Source organism: Mus caroli, unplaced genomic scaffold (genome assembly GCF_978045245.1).
Source record: "Mus caroli unplaced genomic scaffold, Mus_caroli_1 scaffold_1, whole genome shotgun sequence".
NCBI classification, from domain to species: domain Eukaryota; kingdom Metazoa; phylum Chordata; class Mammalia; order Rodentia; family Muridae; genus Mus; species Mus caroli.
The window spans coordinates 67901359-67925289 of record NW_028227256.1 but is presented as its reverse complement, the minus strand read 5'-3'; the positions used below and the strand labels follow the sequence as shown (position 1 = coordinate 67925289).

General features: G+C 40.4%; 1 pseudogene; it reads right to left on the bottom strand.

Annotated features, from left to right (window-relative positions):
* Positions 1-22883, bottom strand: part of LOC110295400 (clathrin light chain A-like) — a 133861-nt pseudogene extending 110978 nt beyond the window's left edge.
* Between the last annotated feature and the right edge of the window lie 1048 nt (positions 22884-23931).

Here is a 23931-nt window from a genome sequence, read left to right as displayed (position 1 = left end):
ACAGTATATGAGTTGTATGTATGTATATAAATGTACTTTGTATATGGAGAGAGACTGTGTGGCACACACACATACATACACACATACACACACATACACCACATATATGTGTACATGTGCTTTTCACAGATATTAGTAGGCTATATGGTACAACACAATATGTATATTTACTTATATATACTGCATAGTTTAGATGTGTAGCAGGTTATACTATCTAGCTTGATGTGTATTCTGTGATGTAGAAATAATAAAGAAATTAGCTCATAAGGCATTTGCCATAACATAATAAATAAATACTGTATATATTGCAACTGAAGAAAAAATCTGGTATCTATAAGGAAAAGAATAAATGTGTGAAAACATTCGTATTCTAGTATCTGGGTTTTAAAGTGAGAAACAGAATCTGAACAAGGGGGATTGAGAGTACTAGGAGAACACCCCAGGGAGAAGAATGCTTCCCAAGAAAGAGCACCTAACATACTATTAATATTAATATTCAGCTCCGGATAGAAACAAGCCACTTCCCTGAGCCTTAGAATCCCCCCAGGGTGGATTTTGGCTGGCTTTTGATTTCCAAGTGACTTGTGCTATCAATTTAATATGTAAACAACTCTATTAATGTTTTGGACCCCTACCTATGTTTGCCAGACCCCATTTTAGAAAAAGGAGCCTCTCCTAACAACATTCAGTTTTCATTTTCATCTTCAAAATGCCATGAGACTTAAATGCTGACAGTGTCAAAGGGAAGCTATCATATACACACATACATAATTTACTGAGTGTACAGTAGTGACATGAAACACATGCGCTGTGAAACTCATTCTTACAACTGGAACTGCAGTGAGCATAGAAACTAGCACAGCAGGCACCTGGGGTCCATACCAAATGCTGTTTTTAAACCTGTTGAGGTGGGATCTACATCCACATCTTCCACATCACTGCAACTGTAATTCCTCATTTTGCTCATGACCTATGTAGCAAATTAACAATACATTCACTAAACACATCAAATTCTTCACTTTCCTATTCTGAGGAGGCTGAGTGGGGTACATGTAGACACATTTGCCTCACTCCTTCAAACCCTATAAATGGGGAACTTTGAACCTAACTCATTCAGTTTTCAAAAAATAAGACATATTCTTGATTTTTCTTCTCAAACCTCAGCTGTGTGGTTAATTGTGTGGTTCCCAGGATACAGAGAGTATTTGTGAATTTTCTCATGAGCCTCATGTTTTCAGAGACACAGGCATGTCTTAGTAATTACTGAAGGCATGAAGGAGGCCCAGCTTGTTCAACATGGTATTCTTGATAATGATGATTAACAGTGGTTGTTCAATACATGCAATCAGCCTCAGCTGCCTTCACAACACAAGGGCATTCAGGATCTACCTAGTCCCAAACTGGAAGGAGCTGTTTCAGAGTGACTTAAAGGACAAAGTAGAGCATTCTTTCCAAGCCTAGAGATCAATAGTCCTTCCCATAAAACAAATTTGCTCATATTTCTAAACATCTTCACATCATCATTACATTTTGATTGACAGGTCTTATCTTGGTCTCCGGGGAGATGATGGCATAATTTCTAAAGAGTCAAATAAGTCAGGACACATGTGACTCAAAGATTCATGGGAAATTTGCCTTCTAAAGAGCTGGCATCATTATTTGGGCCTGCTTTCTTTCCAAATTTATCACTGTGTGGAGAGCTTCCTTTATCCGTTTCACGCACAGGTGCTCCATGTGTTTAGTTGGCAGTGTATCATTAGGGTCCTGGAGCAAGATAGCACCAGGATTGGAAAAGGACTGAGTTACTAATGTTCTGTCAGGAAGGATCACTGATCACTGATTTTGTGTAATCATTCACATGTTTATTAAGCAATAAGTAACAAAAAAACCCACATTGGTTTGCATGTGCAGAGAAGTGGTGTTTGAACATGATTATTAAGGAGCTATTCCCTCTAAAAGCACACAGTACAAGTTCAACAGCATTGTCACCAGTACATACTGGGACACTGTGGTTGTTGGTCTTTCTCTTCTATCTTTGACATTATGTATTGATTATATGGATTATCTTGACGTGAGTTTCCCTTTTGGGATACTTTCCCATGGATTTAAGCCTCATGACTACTTGTTGTTTTGAAGAAAAGGAAGGGTCAGATGGGGGCATGAGAGAGATTTCCAGACACTCATGGCTGTTTTTGCCCTCCTATTTAGTGATTTTAGAGATGGAATTCATCTATGTATTATGCATAATGGATATCATTACTCCTTCATGTAGTGGTTAAAAATAGATTTCAAGTTTCTCATGTTTGGTCCCAACTCTGTTTTTATAGCTTTAGGAACTCAGGCAGGTTAATAAATGTCGGTTTTTTATAGAGCCCACCTCCAGCAGGAAGAGAGAACATCAAGAGAGGGATGGGGTTGCCATTCCACAGTCACATCTCTGACCCATAATTGTTCCTGTCTGAAAGAATTACAGGAATGGAAATGGAGAGAAGCCCGAGGAAAAGAAGGTCCACTGACAAGCCCAAAGTAGGATCTGGCTCCAGGGGAGGTCCCATGGCCTCACACTATTACTCAGGCTGTGGAGAGCTCACAAAAAGGGATCTATCATGACTGCTCTCTGAAAGACCCAACAAGCAGCTGAAAGAGTCAGATGCAGATATTTGTACCCAACCAATGGTCAGAAGCAACTGATCTCTGTTATTGAATTAGGGAAGGCTGAAAGAAGCTAAGGAGAAGGGTGATCCTGTAGGAGGACCAGCAGTCTCAATTAATCTGGACCCCTGAGATCTCTCTAAACTGGACCACCAAACAGCCAGCATACACCAGCTGATGTGAGGCCCCCAACACACATACAGTAGAGGACATTCAGAAATGATGCACCTAACCCTCAAGAGACTAGAAGTCCCAGGGAGTTTAGAGGTGGGGTGGGGGTGGGTGCATTCACATGGAGATGAGGTGGGATGGGGAGGAGGTATAGGATGTGGAGCAGACAGAGGGTAGATGAGGGGCATGGGGAATGGAATATGGAGTGTAAAAAATAAATTAAAAATAAAATAAAATGAAAAAATCTTTGGTTCTTGTTTTTAAAATATCTTCTATTTAGTTATTGACAAAGTCATGCATATATACAGTGTATCTTGATCAAACCTACTTTCAATGGCTCCTCCTAATCTCCCCTCGCACTATGCAGATACCTTTAAGCATATCTACCTCCCATCTCCATGTCCTCCCCTTAAAAAAATTAAAAAAAAAAGCAATTCACTGAGTCTGTTAGTTATCTGTGCTGGAATGTTGAATGATCTTTTCTTGCTCTTGTGTGGCTCTTGTACCAGTAATAATGGCCACAGTGAGTTGATGAGTGAATGAGCATGTCACAGCATTCTTTCCCATCCACTGGTGCTTGCATTCCTTCTGCTTCCTCATCAGCAATGCAATCTCTGGTTCTTGTTACTTAATCATCACCCAATTCTACATTACCTTCATTTTATCCAGCTCAATTTTTTTGTTTATTTACTTGTGTGTGTCTCTGTGTGTCTATGCATTGTGTGTCTATGCATGTGCATATGTGTCTGTGTGTCTATGCATGTGTGATTGTGCATGTGTGTCTGTGTGTCTGTGTATGTGTGTATGTTATGGTAAATGTGTGGAGGTCAGAGCAGTGCTTGCAGGAATTGGTTCTCTCTTTCTACCTTGTGGGTTCTGAGAATCAAACTCAGGTGTCAAGTGCCTTTACTTAATGAGCCATCTTTCAGCTCCTAGTAACTTAAAAAAATCATTTATCTATTTATTTGCTTATGTGAATGTCTATGTGTCTTTGTGTGCAAACATGTGTGTTTGAGTAGGTGTACATGCCTAAGTACTCCTATAGAGGACAAGACAGTATGCCAGGTATCCATCTCTGTTATTCTCTGCCTTCCTTGTCCTCAGTGGTACGATTTCTTTCTGAGCCTGGGGTTCATGATTGTGGGAATCGCAGCAACTCTTCTGCCTCCATTCCCTTCAGAGCTGGGACTACAAGGGTGTACAAGAAACTTGGCTTTTTACCTGGGTAGAGAGATCTGAAATCTGATCTTTGTGATTGCTTAGCAAATACTCCTAACTACTGAGGCATCTCTTTAGCTCCCATTTTCTTCAAGGGGAAGTCCAGGGCCAGAAAATTAAATAGTTTTGCTAAGCTGGCACAATTAATAAGTGGTAAAGCTGAGGTTTGAACTTAGGCTGTCAGTTTCCAAATAGATGTTTACATTACAGTCTAGTGACTTCAACTCATGTATGTAATTAGGGAATTTAATATATACTTCCTGTAGATAAGTTTGCCATTTCTTTGCTATTGTTAATATTGGTAAACATTTTGTAGAAAAATTATTATGTGCCAGTTACTCTGCTAATTGTGCAGTATGTAAAAGTCAACCAGATCTGAAGGTGCCCTTGTGAAGAAGATGGTAGATTGGCAGAATGACAAATTAGTATCTGCCACTTTTGTCTTAGTTACTTATGTATTGGTGTAAATAGACAACATGGCCAAGGTATCAAAGAAAACATTGAATTGGGGGCTTGCTTACAGTTTCCAAGGGTAAGCCATGACCATCATGGCAGGAATCATGGCACCAGGTGTGCATGGTGCTGGAGCAGGAGCAGGAGCAGGAGCAGGAGCAGGAGCAGGAGCAGGAGCAGGAGCAGGAGCAGGAGCAGGAGCAGGAGCAGGAGCAGGAGCAGGAGCAGGAGCAGGAGCAGGAGCAGGAGCAGGAGCAGGAGCAGGAGCAGGAGCAGGAGCAGGAGCAGGAACAGGAACAGGAACAGGAACAGGAACAGGAACAGGAACAGGAACAGGAACAGGAACAGGAACAGAGAGCAGGCACAGGGACTGAGAACTTACACGTGAACCACAGGCATCAGGCAAAGAGAGAAGGAGAATGATTCTGGTATGGACTTGAAACTTCAAAGCCTGCCCTCAGTGGCCTACATCCTCTAACTAGGCCATACCTCCTAATACTCCCCCCAAATAGTTTCACCTGCTGCAGAGCAAGCCCATAAACTTATGATCCTATAGGAGCCTTCTCATTCTAACCCCGACAGTGGCTAATTATAAACTACAAAGCAAACTGTGATGGAAGCAACAGGGAGATCTGGTAGTTTAACAAAGGAAACTAACTAAAGGGAAGGGCAAAGAAGTGGTCTTTGAGCTGGATTGCTGGCAGGATACATGTTAACTAGATAAAGTTTGTAGGTGGGAAAAGTGTGTTTCCAAAATAGTTTTCTGAACACTGCAAAGCTTGTTTGAGGACATGAAGGATGGTAGACATGCCTTCTCAGGTGTCATGGCTCCAAGAGGCTGAGCTCTAGAGTGGACAGGAGAAGTTTGCAGAGAACAGGTTTTGTAGGACAATGTGGGAGTGATAGAATTTGGATTTCTTTCCTGTAATAAGAGCTTTAGTCTGGAGTACAACTCTTGACCTACTTACAAAAAGACCATTCCAACATCATGATGTGCATGCATTCTAACCTCTGGAGTTTCCAGAAAGTGTTATCATTCAGAATAGGCCCCATGGAAACTCAATCTTCTTCATACCTAGTTCCTAATCATAACTTTGTTTAAAAAAAAACAAAAGAAAAGAAAAAGGAAAACAAAGCAGCATGAATTTTGATGCTATGGTTTTTGTTCTCGAGGTCCACAAACACCATAGCTATAAATTTTCTCCTATTTCCAGTGGACTGTAAGCATGCGAGCTATTATATTTATAGCACAACACTTTCAGAGTTCTCCTGCTGTTCAAAGATGGCTTTCTTCCTCCTGCAGAATAGAATTTATAAGTGTTACTTCATGTCATGTGTTTGATACAGTCCCTTAATTTATATACTCATTACATCTTTTCCATTGATTCAACTATAATTCTTATTCTTTTATCTAACAAATATTCTTTAAATAGCCACCCTCAGTAGCCATTATATTATATGCTGAGTACTCAGTGGTGAAGAAAATATTCACACCATCTCTATTTACATGGGGCTTGAAGATTGTCTCTCAGGTGACTTCAAATGTCCTCCCATTGCTAGGCACACATCCAGAAATAGTGATTGAAAATTCCATGTTCCAAAAAATTTGCCATAATGATTTCAGATCTCAAGTTTGGAGCGTTCATGAATGATACTCTGGCCACTGTGTACTCTCTGTCCTAGTTACATTTGTTCTCAAATTGTTCCAATTGAGACATTTGGCAGAATCTTCCCTTGTCTTGTTCCTCCCATTCATCTTCTCCCCTTTCTATTTTCAGATCTATCATGTTAGTTACAATTTGTTCTTCTGTATTTGAGTTATCGTTTTAATATCCTAGCTTGTCCTGTGGACCAACATTTGCTTCCTGCTCTGGTCCTTGCCACATGTTGAATAGCAGATTAGAATTCTTAAAGTACATCTTGATCATGCCCTCTTCTCACCTGGACTTTCTGTGTCACCTACAGTCTTACAAAAAGAGTTATACTTTTCAGTTGAACCCCAAATCTCAAACTTCCAATCCCAGTTCTTCTCCAAACTTTCTTTCATTTTGGTGTGATTATTACTGCTTTTCTCCAAACACAACCGTGCTTTGTTACTTCTGTGCCTTTTGCTAATGAGGTTCATTCCATGTGGAATGCCTTTAGCAATATGCTATCTGTCAAATTCCATCTTTGAAGATGCACAAAAAATTGCCATCAAGTTGTCCAGCTGTTCTTGTGTTTCCGAAACAAGACTTATTTCTCCCTTGTTCTTTTTCTCTCTCCTCCCTCTCCCTACTTCTACATCAGCTTGCTACTAAGTAGGCAAATGGTGATGTAAAAAGTTTGTAAGCAGATGTTCATTTTCATAGCTGTTTATTAAATTCTGTGTCAGTATATGATATTTCCTCAGTCTGTCAAATACTCCATGCCAGCATAATTTGTCCATTCTCTCATTGTGTGTTTTATAGAGTGCTTGCTCAGTTGTAAAACTCTACTCTTGAGTGAACAAAACTTTGGGTATACACACACACACACACACACACACACACACACACTCACAGTGTGTGTGTATATATATATGTATGGTTCATGTACATACATAGTCTGAGGGCTGACCTAGCAGGGGACATTTATGTGTTTATATATTTTTTTTAATTTTTAATATTTTTATTACATATTTTCCTCAATTACATTTCCAATGCTATCCCAAAAGTCCCCCATAGCGCCCCCCACTTCCCTACCCACCCATTCCCATTCTTTTGGCCCTGGCATTCCCCTATATTGGGGCATATAAAGTTTGCAAGTCCAATGGGCCTCTCTTTCCATTGATGGCCGACTAGGCCATCTTTCGATACATATGCCGTTAGAGACAAGAGCTCCGGGGTTCTGGTTTTTAAACTTTTATTTTATTTTTTAATTGACATGATAGCTGTGCATATTTATTGGGCACACAGTATTGATTTGGTCCATGTATACATTGTGCAGATATAAGTCAATATTTGGCATACATATCACTTCTAACATTCATTATTTATTTGTTGCTCTCTTGCAGTAAGTTTGGAATATAATACTATGAATTACAGTAGCACATCTGTGTACAGGGCACCCCAACTTCTCCTGCCTGCCTGTGCTTTTGTACCTGTTGTAGAATCTCTATAACCCAGCTCCTTTTTCTGCAGTCTCTGACAATTATTCAACTTGTTTCATGAGATCAACATTTTTAAATTTTGCAAATAAAGGAGGTTGTTGGAGTATTTGTCTTTCTGCATCTGGCATATTTCAGTTAATATAATGTTCTCCAGGTTCAACCATGTTGATGCAAAAGGGAAGATTTCATATTTTTTAATGGCTGAAGTATTATTGTGTGTTTATATTATATATTCTTTTTGTATGAATCTATGGTCACTTCCATGACTCTACATTCTGGAATGTCTATTTCAGATGCTATGAAAGGTGATATAATAGGCATGAGAGTGACGGTATCTACAGTATACTGATTTCATTCCTTTGGAAAATGCTAGCAATTCTTACAACCAGAGACTGTGTATTTATTGAGATAATGCATTTAGCAAATTGTATCTTATATCTTGGGTATCCTACGTTTTGGGCTAATATCCACTTATCAGTGAATACATATTGTGTGAGTTCTTTTGTGATTGTGTTACCTCACTCAAGATGATGCCCTCCAGGTCCATCCATTTGGCTAGGAATTTCATAAATTCATTCTTTTTAATAGCTGAGTAGTATTCCATTGTGTAAATGTACCATAATTTCTGTATCCATTCCTCTGTTGAGGGACATCTGGATTCTTTCCAGCTTCTGGCTATTATAAATAGGGCTGCTATGAACATAGTAGAGCATGTGTCCTTTTTACCGGTTGGGACATCTTCTGGATATATGCCCAGGAGAGGTATTGCTGGATCCTCCGGTAGTACTATGTCCAGTTTTCTGAGGAACCGCCAGACTGATTTCCAGAGTGGTTGTACAAGCTTGCAATCCCACCAACAATGGAGGAGTGTTCCTCTTTCTCCACATCCTCGCCAGCATCTGCTGTCACCTGAATTTTTGATCTTAGCCATTCTGACTGGTGTGAGGTGGAATCTCAGGGTTGTTTTGATTTGCATTTCCCTGATGATTAAGGATGTTGAACATTTTTTCAGGTGCTTCTCTGCCATTCGGTATTCCTCATGCTGCGACTGGGGCTGTGAAAGGCAGCAAGCCCAAAGCACAAGTGACACTTAGCCTGTTGTGCTTGTGAGAACAGGCATGGCTGAGGGGTGTGTTTATGCCTTTGTCCTTTGTATTTACTGTCTTCCATTTATTTGTTCTTTAAGGGAAAAACACACTACAAACCCACTACAAATGACCATCCTCACTCATATAGTGGGAGACATTAGTATTTTATGTTTGAACCATCAAGTTCCCCAAATGTAAAAAAAAACTTTCAAGTTCAACCTGTATCTTGTCTCCACCTAACCTTGTAATCTGCAATTACACTATTCCTAGGTGGGCTTTCTCTTTCAGAAGCCAAACCATCACACTTTTTAGGCCATAAGAAGGAATAGAGCCTGGTTGTATGGGGTCAGATCACTGCATCATTCCTTAATATGTAGATGTCAGAGACCACCCCTCTTTTAGGGGATAGTTCCTTTCTTCATTCGGTTTCCACTGAAAAGGATTAGAAAGAATTTTCTCTTAACATTCTGGGCTCCGTGTACTATCTCTCCCTTCTCACAGAAGTGGAGTGAGTTATGTTAGGTGGTGAGCTGATAGGTCAATTGGAGAAGCTAATTTATTGAAAGTTCATGCAAAGTGGATTTAGCATAGTGTGAATAAAACATAAGACTTCTCATTTGCGCAGAACATCTCCAAGGCCCTGGCCAGAGACTCTTCAAAGAGTGAAAAAGATTAATTGCGACAATAAAATACTTAGAATATCCTAAAATCATATACACAAATAAAGCCAACTATAATTCTGTAGGTACCTTTCCTCATCATGCCAAATGAGGTTCAATTATTGTTTCTTTTTCTATATAAAATTCTGGAATAATTCTAGCATGTAACAGGAAGTCAAACAAAATGTATTCTGTGGAAAAGAAATGTAAGAAAATATTAATAGAAAGCATTCCAATGAACTTATTAATAAAAGTATGTTAATTTGTGATATTTGCTGCCATGCAGAAGTTTAAATTTGGTTTTATATTGCATCTAAATAGAGGCTTTTATTTTTTAGCTAATTTATACATACTTTTTAAATTTAATGGCCTTTTATTTTTAATTAATTATTTTATTTATTATATTCCAAATGTTGCCCCCCTTCTGGTCCCCCCTGCTAGAGTTCTTCACTCCATTTCCCCTCCTCTTTGCCTCCAGGAACTCCCCCCATCTCCCTTTCCTGGGGCATCAAGTCTTTACAAAATTAGGTACATCTTCTCCCACTGAGGTCAGACACAGTAGTCCTCTGTTACATATGTTCTTGGGGCAGGAAGAGACCAGTCAGACCAGCCTGTGTAAGCTCTTTAGTTGGTGGCTTAGTCTCTGGGAGCTCCCAGGGCTCCAGGTTAGTTGACACTGCTGGTCTTCCTATGGGGTTGTCATCTTCTTGAGAAAAAAAAATATTAAAATAGTATATTCTTCAAACCCTGTATCTAGATCCAATCTGGCTTTCTGTTTGGTCTCTCTGGCTATAAATGGCAATGAGCGGGGGGGTTAGGGAGTGTGTGTGTGGGTCTGTCTGCCCTTGCACATTCAAACCTTTCCTACTGACTTCTTCTTTTTCTTTCTTTCTTTCTTTCTTTCTTTCTTTCTTTCTTTCTTTCTTTCTTTCTTTCTTTCTTTCTTTCTTTCTTTCTTTCTTTTCTTCTCCTTCTCCTTCTCCTTCTCCTTCTCCTTCTCCTTCTCCTTCTCCTTCTCCTTCTCCTTCTCCTTCTCCTTCTCCTTCTCCTTCTCCTTCTCCTTCTCCTTCTCCTTCTCCTTCTCCTTCTCCTTCTCCTTCTCCTTCTCCTTCTCCTTCTCCTTCTCCTTCTCCTTCTCCTTCTCCTTCTCCTTCTCCTTCTCCTTCTCCTTCTCCTTCTCCTTCTCCTTCTCCTTCTCCTTCTCCTTCTCCTTCTCCTTCTCCTTCTCCTTCTCCTTCTCCTTCTCCTTCTCCTTCTCCTTCTTCTTCTTCTTCTTCTTCTTCTTCTTCTTCTTCTTCTTCTTCTTCTTTTTGTTTTTCGAGACAGGGTTTCTCTGTGTAGCCCTGGCTGTCCTGGAACTCACTTTGTAGACAAGGCTGGCCTTGAACTCAGAAATTCGCCTGCCTCTGCCTCCTGAGTGCTGGGATTAAAGGCATGCGCCACCAAGCCGACTCTTCTAAGCATCATATCAACTGTCTTCCATCTTAAGGTTGCATAAATCACCTAGAGGTGCTTTCCTGTTTCCCTACCTCAGGGAATAAGAAACCAGATGCCTGTTTGAGAAACCAAATCTTTTGGGTTCAGACTCCATATTAGTGAACCTGACCTAAGGTTGAACTCGAGTTAACTAACAGGCCGGTACTTAGCACCAATTTCCAGGTTACCCCCAACAAGGCCTGTGTCTAGGTTTCCAGGTTATTCCCCAACAAATCTGCATCCCCAGGTTACAAGCCTGCCCCTGGCACTTCACTTCCTAACAACCACCAATCAGGAGGAAAGCAGAAGTTAAATTTATGGTGTGGCTCCCAGCAGCAGCCAGTTATGTTAAAGGCCATAATGACCCCCCAATCAGATGTGTGCCAAGCTAGATATCTCCTTCTTGTTTCTATAAATGCTTGCCTGAAACTTGCCTGAAACTAAGTTTAGAACTGTCCCCTCCCATTCTACTGCATCAGAGATGGTGGTGTGGCCAAAGCTCAAGCCTGAATAAAGAGACCCTAATGCTATTGCATCAGAATTGGCTCCTTGGTACTCTTTTTTGGGGTTCAAGAATGTTTTTTTGCACAACATGTTCAGGCCAGTTTAACTTTAGACAACATGGTGCTGACGTGGGTATTTGGTATGAGTCAGCTAAAACACCGCTGAAATACTCTATCCAGAGGACCATGAGTCAGCTAATAACAGCTGGCATTAGATATTGGAGAAACCTAAAATTAAACTGATGTAATCTGTTATGTAACATTTTTGTGGGCTTTGTGTAGATATGACTTTTGAGGTCAGAGGCCTTAATCTTTGCCTTCACCAACCTGTGTCTGTCTGTTTGTCTGTCTGTCTGTGTGCCTGTATGCCTGCCTCCATGTATTGTGTGCCAGTCTGTGTGCATGCCCCGCTCTGTATATGTCTGTGTATCTGTCTGTCTGTTTTTCCCTGGATATCTGCTGGCATCTGCTCCTCACTGTCTCTTTAGCTTCCCAGCCACCTTCCTTTTCTAGGGCTGGAGTTAGAAATAGTACCCTGACTCAGGGTTACTACCCATGCTGAGACTTCTTCTGTGGGGGCCATGCATGTGAAGCCTTTGGGCTAAACCAGAGGTTCTCAGTTTGTTCCAACAGGAAACACAGGAGGAACTCTAGAATATTTGTGCCTAGGAAAGCCTTCTGTTTGAGAAGCCTAAGGCACCGACTACTTCACAAGGTCTCCAGAAACTTGTAACCCCCAGGTGAGGCTGAGATCTAGAGGTGCAGACTGTGGGACACATTCAAGAATCACTCACTTATGTAGCATGTGTAAGCTGTGCCCTTCAACACAGCATATCAGTAATTAAGGAGACTTTTATGTAGTATTCATTGTGATTACATTCCAGTACATGTTTTGGCATTCCAATGATAATAACTCAGAAAAAAAATTTACTGAGTGGGAAATCTTCCTGATAGGAAACACTTAGACACATAATTGTACTATTTGTGTTTCTGTATTTTTAAAATTGAATATCAGTATGTATTTGGAAAATCAAACTTTATATTTTGAGGAGGCTGATTTTGATGTCTATCTGATTAAATAGACAGCCTTCTATAAGAACTGCCAACATATAAACTCTTCATATATGACTTGAAGTTGGAATAATCAGATTGCTGATTGGTAAGTATATCCCATCCATGATTTAGCAGATTCTAGAAAAGTGTAATGGCTTAATATTAACAATGTTTTTTTTTTTTTTTTTTTTTTTTTTTCCGAGACAGGGTTTGCCCTGGCTATCCTGGAACTCACTTTGTAGACCAGGCTGGCCTCAAACTCAGAAATCCGCCTGCCTCTGCCTCCCGAGTGCTGGGATTAAAGGTGCCCGCCACTACGCCCAGCAACAATGTTTTTGAATTTTAATTTTATCATCTTCATTTCATGTTATAGACCTATTTTATCTGGCTTAGCAGCTCTAAGACTATGTACTAGAATACCCTTAAAATGCTCAATGTATTATTATTTTTCCCATCAGAAACAAAATCTCTTATGATAGTTTCTTCCTAATGTCTTTTGTTGAAAACTAAAGGATTATGGCACCTCTGGGTCTTTCTTTATGGGCCTTAAAACAGCTGGGCATTGATCCTCTGATGAGCAACTGCTTGAGAATGAAAGCAATTTCCTCCTTTGGATATCTGGGTGCCTTGTGGAGATGGGAAGGCTTTAACTACTATGTCTCTGTACTTATTACCATTCCATTTGGAAAAACATGTCACACAGGGCCAACGAGATCCAGTTACACTGTCGATTCTGCTCAGATGAATACCTGATGAGGCGACAAACCTGTTTTAAAATGAATTTGCTGCTCCCATCAATTCCTTATGACTCTATTGCAAGCCTGAAAATGTATCAAATAATGAAACTTGATCATCTGACCCTGCTAAATGCAGCAAGCAGTGTCCCAGGCTGTACATGCGACAAGCTCCTCATTTATTTAATTCTCCATCTTTAAAGCCCCCCAATCCTCTGCAGCAAAAAGGTGTTTCTATTTTCTATATACCACATTAAAAAAACTATCTTCGTGTGAAACTTAAACAAATGGTACTGGGCCATTTGGAAAAACAGAATTTATTTACATTAAGTATATCATGATACGATCATTAATTGCAGTAGAGGAGTTTCTCCATATGAACAAAGATGCTGTTTTCTGGTGGCCAATTCTACTGCTGTCCAGGGAATCCAGCCAGGCCAAGTTTCAAACAGATGAGCTCTGTAACTCGGCAGTCCACAGATGCCTCTGGTGAGGGTATCTTTCCTGTGACAGTGCTTTGAACTCTATGTGAACAGTCCTTGAGGCAAGGGAGTATATTTTGATCCAAAAGTCATTATCAGGTTTAGAAATTCTCACCTCCCTTCAAAAGCACAATTTTGATCTAACTGTGTAGTTTCATCCTGGTGAGAGATTAACATGTCTCACCAGAGCATTGAAACTAATTGTTACAACAAATTAATGAATTACGTGTGCAGAAGGAATTGTTCCCTTGCATGGAGAGGGCTAGAAAAGGCAGAGTACCTCATTTTCCTTAGTAATTTAATTATAATGGAATGATTATTATAGCACCTCGTTCCTGTAGGGCTTCTGAAATTGAAGGTTTAGGTGTGATTTTTATCAGTAGCTAGGGATGAGCTAAGCAGCCTTTCAATGTCCATCTTCACGTGGTGCTGTTTTTCATCACCCGTAGACTCTCTTTCAGATGCAGACTGTGGCTTGTCATAATTATGTGTCCATGGGAAAATGCAGCGCTCATCCAATAGCACTGGAAAATGGAGTTTTAATTTATTTTCCCAGTGACACCGAGGCTGAATTTGAATTTGTCCTGGGTTTGCCATACTTACAAAACTACTTTCTCTGAGACTGATAGTGTCTGAGCCGAGCCGAGCCTGGGGCCTTCAATCTTGGGTATCTATTACTTTCTAAAAAGTGTGTGTGTGTGTGTTTGTGTATGGATAATTTTGTGGGTTCATGTGCACATGCGTTTGTGTGTGCAAAGGACAACTTTAGATGTAATTAATTCTCAGGAACACTACCTCCTTTTTGACAAGGTTTGTTATTGGCTTGGAGTTCATCAATTAGGCTGCCTGGCTAAAAAGAAATCCCAGGGATCAACTTCCACAGCCCCCTCAGAGCTAGGATTATAAGCATGCTCATGTGGGCACTGGACATAGAAGTCAGGTCTGTATGCTTTTGAGGCAAATGTAGACTCTACTGATGGAGCCATCTCTGTCACCAGGTTCTTGTGCTGCTGCTGCTGCTTCCTGTGTTTTCCAGACAAGATCCTACTATGTCACCTGGGCTGATTTCTGTCCATCAGCTTTCAGAGTGCTGGGATTACAGGTCTGGGCCATTATGCCTAGCTATGGCCTTTGTCTCACATATATCTCGGTATAACCACTCCTCCATTATCCCTGGGCAAGCTTCATAACCTTATTTCATTCCTGTATGGCTGGTCTGGGACTTAATCCCTTTCTCATATCCTGTGGGATATATGGGCCAGGTTTGATATGTGAGGGCCTAGCATCTCCTAATGGATGATGCTACCATTTTGTGTGGTATGTGTGTCTGTAATCTTACAGTGCATGAGGCCCAGGCGTTTTCTGAGGCACTTGGAATAGTTCACACTTGGAATATGTGTGTGTGTGTGTGTGTGTGTATTTTTTCTTTCTCTTTTTAAAATTAGATATTTTCTTTAATTACATTTCAAATGTTATACCTTTTCCTAGTTTCCCCTCTGAAAACCCCCATCCCATCCCCACTCCCCCTCACCGACCTACCCACTCCTGCTTCCTGGCCCTGGCATTTCCCTTTACAGGGGCATAGAACCTTCACAGGACCAAGGACCTCTCCTCCCATTGATGACCGACTAGGCCATTCTCTGCTACATATGTAGCTGGAGCCATGAGTCCCATCATGTGTTTTCTTTGGTTGGTGGTTTAATCCCAGGGAGTTCTGGGGTACTGGTTAGTTCATATTGTTGTTCCTCCTATGGGGCTGCAAACCTCTTCAGCTCCTTGAGTACTTTCTATAGCTCCTTCATTGGGAACCATGTGCTCTGTCCAATGGGTGGCTGTGAGCATCCACTTCTGTAGTTGCCAGGCACTGGCAGAGCCTCTCAGGAGACAGCTATATCAGGTTCCTGTCAGCAGGCTCTTGTTGGCATCCACAATAATGTTTGATTTTGGTGGTTGTATATGGGATGGATCCCCAGGTGGGGCAGTCTCTGGATGGTCATCCCTTCAGTCTCTGCTTCATACTTTGTCTCTGTAACCCTTCCATGGGTATTTTGTTCCCCCGTCTAAGAAGGATAAAAGATCAAAGTATGATGGACATATATATATTATCACAAACCTTATCATTCATGCTAAAAATTGTAGGTGGGTTATGCTTTATAGTTTTGAGTCTCTGCTGGGTCATATGGCAGTTATCCGAAGAAAGACACAGTGCAGAGATGCTGGAGTACAGACGCCTGAATTTGAGCTGCACATTTAGCAGATTCTGGATTGGAACTATGGGAGCCAAAATGTCTTCTGACTCTTGGGTTGAATTGGATGCTGTTACTTGTATCCAAAAGAGGTCCTCTCTCACAAGGTCCATGTCATCAATCCATAAAACTACAAAGGTGATAGATTCTGCTGACTGAGTCCCTAAAGATCATTCCTGTGGGTCAGAGTCCAGTATGTTCCTCAAAGGCCAGTCTACAGATTCCAAAGGCTCACGAGCTGCTGAGGCAAGAGGAAGCTGTGACCTTACTTTAGAGAGGAAAATCTTGGCGATCCAGGATGATTTCCTGAAAGATGCAGAGAATTCCTGCTTCTTCTTCCTCCAGCTTATTGTGAGTGACAACCATTATCTGAGCAAAACAAACAAAAAGGAAGAAAGACAAGCCAGAATTATATTTTTTTTACAACATCTATGAGTCTCTTTTTCTGCAGAATGATATTTATAGTGGAGGAACTAGAAAGATTTTAAGTGAAAGTAGAGCATTTGTAAGCAGCAATTAAATCATGTTCATTGGATATATTTAATTAGGTGGGAAAAACTGTTCTTATGGTAACACTGTGGTGAGCCCAGGCTACGCCATCTTCTGGTCTTTTATCTGGATTTATAGCTAACTTTTTTTTTTTTGGTGTTGTTGATGTTTTTCATCTTAGAACTTCCTTTTTGGCTTCATATTAATCATCTGGTTATGGAGGTCTGGACTCACACGAGGGGATCCTTAGTGTCTGGATGAAGTTAGTCTTCCTATGGCTCCTATTCTCTGGTTACAAGTTCTGGGAAGCACAACAGAAGTCACGTCTTGAAAGCAAGCAGTGCCTGGCTTCTGATTGGCCTCGGCTTTTCTCTGGGTCAGCAGGCAACTGATCAACTGCTCAGGACCAGCTGCTTGGCAGGCTGAATGAAGTTAATTAGTTCAGGTGGGACTTGAGTGCAGGATCTCAGTGTCGCTGGCATCCCCTCTTATCTATCTGAGCAAAATGGATGCAGAGTGACAAGCGAGAAGCTGCCAGGTCTGGCCTCATTTTAGCCACAGGACTCACACCAGCAAGTGTCATATTGTCTTTGAAGAGGAAGCAATTGAAGTCCATAACCTCATTCTGCCAATTCTCACAACTCCCCCTCTTGACTTCTAAACAACTCATCAGTTCTAATAAATCAAGGTTATACTCAGTCGAGAGTGAGCTTACCTTTCTTAAAGACAAGATTTTATTTCTTGATGCTTTAAGTACTGTCTAGGGGTTAGTTATAGACTAATTGAGTTTCCCTCAAATTGAGATCCTATGCCTAGTACCTCCAAATATTGGAGCTGAAACCTTTATTGTTCAAAGAAGGTAGGTAGGGCAAGCTTAAAATGAGCTTCATGGATGTGACTATTGGAAGAGAAAATTTGGATAGAGCCATGTATCAATGTGTAGTGATGCTAAAAGATAGAGCTAAGACAGATAATTAGAAGAGAAGGGGTAAGACTGAGCCACATCCTCTTGCAGCTCTTCAAAGGAACCAGTCCTACACTGGGCTTCTTTCTTACCTCCTGAACTGGGAGCGAGATTTCCATTTCTTCCTGGTACATTCCTTGATAGTCTTTGCAAACTAACACAGCATGTCACTATTGCATGTTCTTAAACTCAGGCTGCTCCTTTCTGAGGTTAGTGATTATAGTCTAACTTAAAATCCAGGAGTCCTGTCCATGGCTCTGTGGCTATGTAACAGAAAAGGTTGGGCTGCAACTCATGTGCTTGACTAATATTTTCTTCTTTCTCTTCTGAACATGCTCATGTAGCTAATGGAGATGTATTGTTTTTCTTAAAGGGGAATATAAACACGTTAAGAGTACAGACGAAAGATAATGGTACTTGCCACCCAAGTTTAACAATGTTACATTTCCTTCAGATTTTTCCTCTCAAAGGAATAAATCATCACATATAATCCAGTTACTTTTCTTCGGGTCATTTCCTCTCCTGCATGCCAAAGAAGAATACTACTTTTAATTTGGTTTACATTCAGCCCATATTTTAATATTGTCCTCTTCTATATATTTACCCATCAATAATATGATATTTTATCACTCTTTATGAACAAAACAAATGGTATGGCACCATCCCATTACCTCTAACTTTTTAAAAACATAGCACTGGGTCTTGATATATTTGTATATTCATACATAGAACTAGGTTTTCTGTTTAGTAACATCCTGTGATATTTATTCTCTATAAGTGTAAAATGATATAAGCTAATATCACAGTTGGAATTATCAAGCTTGTCCCTTGTGTGTACATGCATGTTTGTCTTAAATTAATATATGTAGCAATTGGATTGACGTGTCCCAGATAGATACTTCTTTATTTTTATCAAGCATTACCAAACTGAACATCAAGTGGCCCGGGATTGCATACTTGAGAATAAGTGTTTTCCTACACACAATATTATCAGAGCTTAAGTCTCTGGTCCAATTTAAATATTATGTGTATTCTCTATCCAAGCACCAGTTTAGGACTTCTTTGCCATCCTAAACCTGAGCATTATACAAACTGAACTACTGATTCACTTATGGGGTCTTTACATAGGGTCACTAAAGGGATATCCCAACTGTCACAACAGACATCCCTAATTCATCTTGGAGAGGCCAGATTGTTTCTTGGCTCAATGGCTTTAATGGTGGTTAGAGTTACCTCATTAGAGGGATGAATGATGTGAACAGGAGCTGAAGCTGAACAGGCAGATCAGGACTGGGACCCAGATGGGAGCAGTTTCTGAAATGTCCTTTGTTTTCTGACCGGAAAGCCAGAAGGGAGCTGTGGTTTCTTACTGTCTTGTTAATGAATACAAGGCTGGAGGCTCTGCTGTACCTGAGAATGAAGACTGGAACTCCAGCTTAGACATTAATAATCTCTCTTAGTGGACAGCTTTGGAAGTGAGTCTTTAGGGATGTGTGTGTGTGTGTGTGTGTGTGTGTGTGTGTGTGTGAGAGAGAGAGAGAGAGAGAGAGAGAGAGAGAGAGAGAGAGAGAGAGAGAGAGAGAGAGAGAATGGGAATAATGTCTATTTCTTAACTTCAGCCTATCCCCTAAGTTATTTTAGGGTGTGTCTTCAGAGTGGGGGATACCAGAGGAGCATTAAAGACCTATTATGGGGAAAACTTCTGAAATCAAGTATGAAATCAAAAGTCAAAAGTATGAAATCTCTGACTGTCGGGGCTCTTTGCTGGCAGACAGGTGTGAGGAGAGAAGCCTAGACCCACTGGGTCTCTCCAGGGATGAGTGGGGTGGTGAGTCTTGGCGAACCAAGAAGAACCACACCAGGCCTCGAGTCTTGTTGAAGCAGGAACTCCCTTTAGTGTGGCAGCAATTTGCTTATATAGACAGGGCAAGGAAGTGGGGATAGGGGAATGGGGTGAGATGACATATGGGATGGTGTGAGATGACAAGGTATATGGGGTGACATCACGAGGCCTATGAAAAATTTTAGACGTCAGCAGTAGCTAGGCAGAGGCGATTTCATCTAGGCAGTGCTGAGTCATTTTTTTTTTTTTTACTTTTCATTAACCATTTTTTTATTACGTATTTTCCTCAATTACATTTCTAATGCTATCCCAAAAGTCCCCCATACCCTCCCCCCAACTTCCCTACCCACCCATTCCCATCCCACCCATTCCCATTTTTTTGGCCCTGGTGTTCCCCTGTACTGGGGCATATAAAGTTTGCAAGTCCAATGGGCCTCTCTTTCCAGTGATGGCCGACTAGGCCATCTTTTGATACATATGCAGCTAGAGTCAAGCGTTCTGGGGTACTGGTTAGTGAAAGCGAATGACTGTTTTCAAAAATCGAGCCAGGCTCGGGTTTGTCTTCAAGGTCCAAACCAAAGCCAAGGAGGGCCCAACATCTGACCTGGATGTGTGCCTAACATTTCAGTTGGATGGGGGAAACGGGCCACCCCTCTGGAAGGTGGGACCACTTTTATGAAGGCAGGTTTAGCCAAGTCATGCTAAAGAGTTAGGTAGAATAATTATCTCTTGAATGAGAAGTATACTTTCCCATCTCCAAATTCCTGTCCCCTAGTGTTGTCTGACAGCACCACACCTATGCATATTCATAAGTCTGTCTGATTCAGCAAAATACTCAGAAAATTGTAACTTTCACTTTGTTCATTTTATTTCTTTTCTGAGAATGCTTTCCCTAACGCTTTGGGCTACCCCAGTACTTTGGGTTTTCTTATTCTCTCTCTACCAAGTGGCTGCCTGCCAGTCGCTGACCGCTGACCGCCATGCTGGCTTAAGTCAAACAGCATGGCCTTTTCCAGTTCCTTTTCTTTCTTCCCTGTGCATCTGGAAAGATTTACAGCTTGTTTGCCTGTGTGTGAGTGTGTGATGCTAATTTTCCTTTTTTTCTGAGTATTTTCTTAAACTCTAATAAAATTGTTCTTGAACTTCGAAAATAGATGAACACACATATATGTACATATAGACATTATGTATATGGTGTGTATTTATATTCATTTATATCCATAAAATATTATTTTTATATATTACATTCTACTTATATTATGCTTTATATATTGAATTATATACTTGTTTTTCTCTTTGTATTCATGAGATTTACCTATTTTCATATTCATTGTTCTAATTTAGTAAGTTTCACTGCTATGTAATATTCCCCCATGTAAATGTAGTGCACTGATTTTACATTTCTCTATCTTTTGTTTTCCACACAATTTTCCTTTCTTGTCTCCACCTCCATATTCTTCTCTTATAGCTATTTATGTTGTTCCCTGTTGTCACAGCTTATATATGACTCCTAGCAAATATAGGTAGGTGAAAGGTTCTCTGAGTGGTATAGAATTGCTGTCCTAGGATAAAAAATGCCTTTAATTTGGTAGACATTGCCGAGTTCTCTCCTCAGGTCTTATTTTATGATGCTACTAGCAGATGTGGGGATGCTTACTGTATCACATTTTGCTCAACATTTCTCTTTGTCATGCTTTTGTTTTCAGATAATTGATTTAACTTTGTATGCAGGCTACATATTTGTGTGGGTATATTCATATTTGTACACATGCATATGTGCTTACATTTGCTTTTGGAGGTAAGAAGTTGATGTTAGTGTTGTCCCCTATTTACAAATTCATTGATTGGAGGCAGGGTTTCTCAATGGATGTGAAGTTCTCCATTTTGGCTAGATTGACCTTCCAGAGAACCCACCAGGATCTTCTTTTCTCCATCCACTAGCATCAAGGTTATATAGGCACATGCCATTGCATGTGGATTTGTATGTGCTTCTAGGAATCTGAACTTAGGTCCTCATGCTTGTGCAGAAAGCACGTTACCCCCTGAACCATCTTCCAGTTCCCATTGCTGCTATTTCATAAATATCTCCCTAGAATATGATAAGTATATACTACCTTATTTTGAATTAAGTTCAGTGTTTGATAATAAATAGACAAAGAAGGCCTTGATTTGTAATAGATGCCTAATTCTGAGGCATACATTTCCCGTCAGGGCCAATTTCAAGTCACCACTCTTCCCACTATACCCAATATTAACTCACCAGTGTGACATTACTGAGAGTGACCATGCTCACCTGGGAAGAGATAACAGAATCAGCTCAAGCTTAATTAAACCCACTTTCCCCCTGACATGTTACTGGTGAAACATATATTTCCTGATTAGAGTACATATCCAATGTTTGTTTGTGTGTGAGCATGTGTGTGTGTTTGTGTGTGTGTACATGTGCATCCACTCAAAGTCCAGGCTAATGGATAATGTCAATTTATGTAAAGTTGACCAAAAACTAAGCAGAGCTCTTACTTCAATTTTGTCCATAATATTTAAGATGACATTCACTTTGCATTGATCTGCAATGTTACACAGCTCATAAATCAAATGTTCTTTAGCAGTTCTACAGCTGACTTCGTTGGCATATTTAATGACTTATGTGTCAGTAACACTTCAGCTCAAAGATACCTCCCCATAGCACACATGGGTCTTCCTCAGAATCATTTGGCTTTCTCTCTGCTTTTATCCACTCAGTTTGGACCATTTATTCATAACACTATTTCTGTACATCAGGAGCATAGGAGTAATTCTTTCACAAAGGAACAAATTTTACTGGTGAACAAATGATGAAACAAGGCCACTGTTTGATGTGATTTCATAGGAGTTCATATTTCAAATGCAGCCAAGAAATATATCAGAGTCTTTTCTGAATTTTTCATTCAGCTCTTCTGAGATCTTCTCAGGTCCCCAGCTTTGTCCTATGGGGCTTGGTACTGGCTAACAAAAAAAGACAAGAAAACATACTTAACTGTGTGATCTTACCAAGATACTTCTAGTTACATAGCTATCAGCCACTTATTTCTCAATAGCCTTGAAAGTCTACTGTTCAAGTACGCAGAATAACTCAAGAGTTGTTGAGGGGCAAACATCAAGATCAGAACTAAACTGTAGCTTCATGATACTTATCACTATTACATAGCTCAGATTTTTAGCAGCTGATCTGATAGCAGAAATAGTCAAGCCAATAATAATGGCAGGGCAGATGCTTTGGTAGAATACTTCTGTTTCTATAATCTGTCCATCAGTGATGATAATGATGCTTGTTGGAGTGAAAATAAGCACATTACCAATCTGTGTTTCTGAGACTGACAAGCTGTTAAAGAGTCAACACCAAATGGATCATTCCTTTTTGTTGTTCTTGCAAAGAGCAACACATCAACCAAAATAGGCTTCCCCTCTAGGGAGTTGCCAGGGCAACAAAGGCCTCTAACAAGCAGCAGTCTATTTGGAAAAGTCACTGAAGATGCTCAAAGCATGCTTGCCTTTGTCTACTTAATAGTCTCCATAGCACAGCCAGACAAGTACTCAGGTTCAGAAGAGTATCCTTAACAGCCATAGCTGATATCACAGTGGTGCCCTCCATGACATAAACTCACTACACCAACTGGGTCATGGTGGATCACTTTGGCCAATAGCAAGATAGGTCCAGTACATCTCTTTTTAGTCAGCTCCATCACTCAACTGTTTCTGGTTAGTGATTATGTCAGTAGTGATTGATATTTTCCTGGTCCATCTGCCACCAATCATCACCTCACACTGACCACAATCAATCAGCAACCAGCTGTCCACATCTTTGACACCAGCCTGCAGAGATTCCCACATAGGAAATTAAGAAATATTTCCAGAGGTTTTTCAGGCCAACTTGCCTCTGGATCTTGGAGTCAAGTAAACTGCTTCCATTAGAGCCATAAGCAGAGGCAACTACTATGGAACGCAACAGCTCCTTGCCAACTGAGCCATCCACAGGGTTTTGTGTACTCTTCACATAAGCTCCTTTCTTTTTTGCTTTGTTGGTTTTTTTATAAGCTCTTTTCTTAATCAGTTTATCATCACCAGACAGAACACCTTCAACATTGTCTAGTTCCAACTTCAGAGACATATCCATTATTCCAGTCGAAAACACTACCATTTCTTCCCTTAGATTGTTCTTCATCCCATATACTGGACATATCATCAGTATATAAGACATTTTCAGCCTCTTCACTGTCAACAGGGATGCAACAAAAAGATTACATTCTAAGAACAAAGGACATCTCAAACGTAGGTACCATTTTCCTGGAGAGGGGGGTCCTTGAGATGATGAATGATGATCTCAAGGCATGTTTGCAAACCACTTCATGAATGCATGTGAGTGGCATTGCTTGTCCTTGAGTGTTTCTTCCAAAGTCACAATTTGACTTTGAACAGACAGCTCAGTGAAGAGGAGAAAGGTTCAGAGATTCATCTAATTTGAAACTTTTAATAGAATGGTATAGTGATGTAGTGATGAGGGAGTAGGCCCTGGATGAAAATTGAGGAAGATAATAGCCAGAAGCTGGAAAAAACCCAGATGCCCCTCAACAGAGGAATGGATACAGAAAATGTGGTACATTTACACAATGGAGTACTACTCAGCTATTAAAAAGAATGAATTTATGAAATTCCTAGGCAAATGGATGGACCTGGAGGGCATCATCCTGAGTGAGGTAACACAATCACAAAGGAACTCACACAATATGTACT